At 35.0% G+C, this 5,421-nt stretch overlaps 1 protein-coding gene across 1 annotated transcript in view; it reads right to left on the reverse strand.

Moving 5' to 3' along the window:
- Positions 1-5,421, reverse strand: part of LOC149790238 (uncharacterized) — a 234,553-nt gene that overhangs the window by 70,576 nt on the left and 158,556 nt on the right. The gene's annotated exons all lie outside the window — the stretch shown is intronic.

Here is a 5,421-nt window from a genome sequence, read left to right on the forward strand (position 1 = left end):
TTTAGACCGAAAAAAGTAGTACTTCAAGGCTCTGTCTATGGTATAAATATGTTCATGTACACTTTTCCATTGTAACTTTAAGTGTATAGACTGCAAATACGATGAAGCACAAATCGAGGACGTCGAGTGTTAGCATTGGAACAATGTTACTACTTCGGTCGAGAAGGATAACGACCTATATATGTATTCCTGCCCACTACCATGTAGGATGTATCAAACTGTATATTACTCAAGCGCTCTTTGTCGAGCGTGCTGGTGTGTGTGTACAAAAACAAATGGAATATAATAACTTTAACTGAAATATATACAATTAAATTCTATATAAAAGTGATGCGGCACCTGGGAGTAAAGCAAAAATGGAAGAAACAAATTTCCGGATCGCTACTATCAACAGCAATGGGATAGACAAAGCGAAAGCAGACAAAGTAGCCAAAGAAACAAACTTTGGTGTAATAATGATACAAGAAACACACTATAGAATTAAGCCAGAGTTCGAAATTTTAGTAGAAGACAAACTTAACGCAATAAAGATATGCAACAATTTTGCAAATAATGATATTAGAGTTGGTTGCAACAATAATATTTTTAAAAAGCTGGGAAAGGTTTGAGGAGGGGGGAATTTTTTAAGGGACGGTTGCTACGTGTTAAAATGTTTAATTGGCATATTATAAATGTGTACATGCCAGCTAATAGAAATAAGAAACTAATTTTAAAGAAAACTTATACACCTACCTACAACAATATTCGATGGAAAATCTAATCATAGGGGGAGATTTCAACTGGGTAACTATAAATTAAACCAGTCTAGCAGGATTGATAAATTTTACGGAAATTTTTATGATCCATTAATATATATTAATACTGCAATAACCAACCAAAAGCTATCAGACCATTTCATGCTTACTATTGACCTAAAAATGAAAAAAATAGAAAAATGTGGGTCAGGACTATGGAAACTAAATAATAAGATTTTAAATGACAAAGAATATGTCGAAATAATAATTAAAAAAAGAAATTTAAACCGTCAAAAATGAAGAAAATATTAATATAATAATTGATTGGGATGTTTTAAAAAACAAAATAAAAGGTATAAATATTCAGTACTCAAATAGAGGGCGGAAAAACCCCAGAAAAAAAAGACAAACACGAACTCAAATTAGAACTAAGCAAAACAACAAACGACGATGGAGAAAGAAAAAAAAAAACGATTGACAGACAAAATTAAAATCGTTGAAGAAGACGAAAATCAGGGGAGAATAATAAGGGCGGGAAAATTTACAGAGATCTACAACGAGGCAAAAAACGTATATAAGCGAGAAGAATTTAGAAAAGGGGGTGATACAATTTTAAACAATATCAAAATAAACAATGTAACCCATACTGTAAAAGAAGATATCCTAAATAATATTTCCAAATATTATAAAGAACTATACACCACACACCACACAGAACATATACTTCAGCACAATCGACAGCTACTTAAAAAATGTCGACTGTGAGATGACATCAGCAGTACATAGAGACCAATGTGATGATGTCATCTCAGATGAAGAAATCACAAAAAGTATATCAACACTCACAAAAGTCACCAGGGAAAGATGGACTCATCGTGGAATTCTACCAAAAGTTCCACGGTGAACTGACGCCGATCTTAAACGCTTTGTATAATAATATAGTTTTAAGTAAAAATAAAATGACTAAATCTATGAGGGAGGGAGTTATCACAATTATATACAAAGGGAAAGGGAATAGAGACGAGATTAAAAACTGGAGGCCTATATCACTTTTAAACACGGACTATAAGATTTTAAGTAGGATTTTAACAAATACAGTAAAGGGTAGGATAAACAAGATAATTAATGTAAATCAAACTTGTGGGGGAGGGATATACAAAACAATATTTTAAACATTAAAACTATAATTAACTACATAAATGAAACTGGTATGATGAGTGCTATGGTACTCTTCGACCAGGAGAAAGCTTTCGACTGATTTGAACAAAACTGTATAAAGAATGTTTTTAAAAAATTTGGTTTCGGACCCAATTTCCAAAATGGACCAAAATCCTACACACTGGGATAATTAAACGGGAAATGCACGAAAGAATTTGAAATACAACGATCAGTGATACAAGGATGTCCACTATCAATGCTAGAATACGTAATGGCAATATAAATCCTACGTCACACGATAAGAAACAACCCAGATGTGCAAGCAGGGGCGTATTAACCATTAAGCAGACTAAGCACGTGCATAGGACACCAGGGCCAAAGGGGGCACCACAAAGTTGAGAAAAGGGTGAAAAGAAAGAAAGAAAAAAGAATGAAGATTTGTAAAAAAAACTGATACAACTAGTGCAAATTGATCATGATGTTCTGTTTCTTGATCATGGTACACCCTAGGGTTATCTTCTCAGGTGTACGTGGAAAAGAGGGGCGCGCCAAGATTTGTCAGTGCTTAGGGCACCAGTGAGCCTTAATCCGCCCCTGATTATACAAGGCATACAAATACCAAACCTAAAAAAGAATTAAAAAATGCTCTAACATGCATATGATTGCAACATCTTTATAAGAGAGGGGAAATGCTATAAGCGTCGGGTTCCAAAATAAACCACAACAAGCACGAAATCTTAAAAATAGTTAACTGGAGGGGCAACCACCCTGGATTATCGCCCCCCCCCCCCACACACACACTTACTGAGAGACACTGTAAAGGCTCTAGGGGTTTACTTTGGCAATAAAAAAAAGAAGCTGTAGAAAATTATGAACATATTATCAATAAAATAAGAGAAAATGTGAAAATCTGGCCATGGCGCCATTACCTATCATGGAGCGGGCCCAAGTGGCCAAGACTTATTTATACTCAAATATTAACTACATAATTAAATCCATAGATATGGATAATACAATTTTAAACAAAACAGACAACGAAATAATAGATTATATATGGAATCATAAAATGCATCATGTAAAAAAAGAGACATTATATAGGGCCAAAAGTAGAGGGGGCTTGGGGTTGCCGAGTCCTCTACTACTATAATTAACTAACATAATCAATAGATTAAAAAAAAAATGCACTCAGACCCGGCTACAGCGTGAGAAGCACCGTACATCTACTGGTTCGGCTTCACCTTGAGAAACCGACCAGAGATATACAAAAATAACAAATTAATATAAAAAAATCGAAGTGCCACGCAAACATATGAGAACTAATTTTAAAATATAGAGACAAAACAGATTTATGCAAAATTTAATAAGTAAAAGTCACGCTTGGATTAGGGAGGAGGTAACCAAAAATATAAAATGTAGAGTAGAGCAGGACAACTGAGGGGGTAAATTGGACAAAAAATTGGAAAAATTGGGGAAAATAAGATCTGTCAAAACACAAAGTATAATTTTTAAATACCTGCACAACACCTGGCTAACAGGCGAAGAAACAATCAAACATCGTATGCTGAGGATAATGCCGAAATGCCCTTTATGTAAAACAGCGAACTTCACCAAACTACATACGATTGTCCAATGTGATAAATCTAAACATAATAGGATAAAGTTAATAATGAAAATTTGCAAAAAATATAAGTATAACAAAAATAACATTTTATTCATAGATTTAGACTACGAAAACAAAATCGTTCTAAAATGTATAGACTATATAGTAACTACGATGATATCCTGTGGACAGGTGATAAAGATTTTTAAATAAGATACGTGGTAAAAATAAGAATATTAACCACAACAAGAACTCAGTACGTCTTACGACGAATAGATACTTACCGTCAGGTTGATATAACGCAATTGATGTTGGAATTGGGGGAGAGAGGGGGAGGGAGGAATAGGTATTACAGACCGAAGGGTCGCGTAGCGCAATTGCGAGCTGATGCCATACCCATACCCCCTCCTCGCACCCCACAACAGCCATATTTCAAAGAAAATTTCAAATTCTATTTCAAATATTTCAAAGAAACCCATATAACTTTTTTTTTTAAAAGAGAAAAGGGAAGAAAGGAAGAAAGAAAAAAATAAAAGAATTTTGTAATTTAATTTTTTTTCTTCTTTCTCTGAAAGAAAATTCTAAAGACATATATAGGAAGGGATACAGGGAAAATATAAGGGGGAAGTAAATGGCGATGACATCATGGGGCTAAGTCACAGGGCTCAGTGAAGTGCATAGGCCCATCATGAGTCTTTGAAAACACCCAATGTAGAACATAAACAGACAAAATAAAGACACAAATACATACTGTATAACACTTAGTTTAAAACCCTACTAACTTCTCCCGCACTGCATGGTTGACCACTATAGAATAATGTGGTCTCATAAATACGTTTGGATCTTTCAATAAAGCATAATCAGATAAACTAAATAAAGGAGGCCTAACGCGACCCAGGAAAAACACATAGAGAATAAAGAAGCGTGAACCTTGGATCGAGCGTAACCTACCTATCAACATCTTTAAAGACTATTATGAGGAACGACACATATTATCACTCGAATAATAAAATAGGAAATTATTTTTTTTAAACAAAGTCTAAATAGTACACCATTCCATCGTCAAAATTAGAAAACCATAAAACAAATTAAAAGATACAATATAACATCATAAAGGAAGAAATACAACTGGGAAAGATATTTGATCTATACTTGCTGTCTCAAACATAAAGAAAATATAGCATACACACAATATAACACCATTACATATAGCAAACACTGAGACCTAGGCGACATATAGCAAAGGTTACAAAACATTTCAAGGGAATGAACTTCGAGCAAGGTGAGGGAAACCAGACTCGGACGAACAACCCTTTAGATAACACTATGGAAACATAAATACCCCATCAAAAATTCTAAAAACTAAATTTTTTATATAAAATTTTGTTTTAATAAAACGTAGAACACATCTGAGGGGGAAATACACAAATATAAAATACTTTTTATTTTTTTGGGGAAATGGGGGCATCTGTCCGTTGCCCCCCCCCCCCACTCCCAAAAAAGTGTGTGTGTGTGTGTGTGTGTGTGTGTGTGTGTGTTATTATACCCATTACATTACTTGCAAAATATATATGGTGCTGACATTTTCGGCAAGAGGGAGACCTACCGATATTCTGCATATAATTATTTTAATGTTTTTCAGAGCGAGAGTATTGGGGCCTGATCTGTTCAATATATTTCTCAACTGATACAGCAGGTATAATCAGAGGCGTAGCGGGGGGGGGGGGGGGGGGGGGAAGGGGAGTACATATGTCCCCGGGCGCCAAGGTACAGGGGCGCCAAAATGAGGCTTACAACGTTACATTATAATAAGTAAACAAGGGTAATATTCAAAAATGTGATTAAACGGGGAGGGGGCTGGGGCGCCAATTTTATAGTTCGTCCCCGGGCGCAAAATATCATAGCTACGCCTCTGGGTATAATAGAGAC

The sequence above is a fragment of the Sinohyriopsis cumingii genome, chromosome 10, assembly GCF_028554795.1.
Source record: "Sinohyriopsis cumingii isolate HCF-2022 chromosome 10, ASM2855479v2, whole genome shotgun sequence".
NCBI lineage: Eukaryota > Metazoa > Mollusca > Bivalvia > Unionida > Unionidae > Sinohyriopsis > Sinohyriopsis cumingii.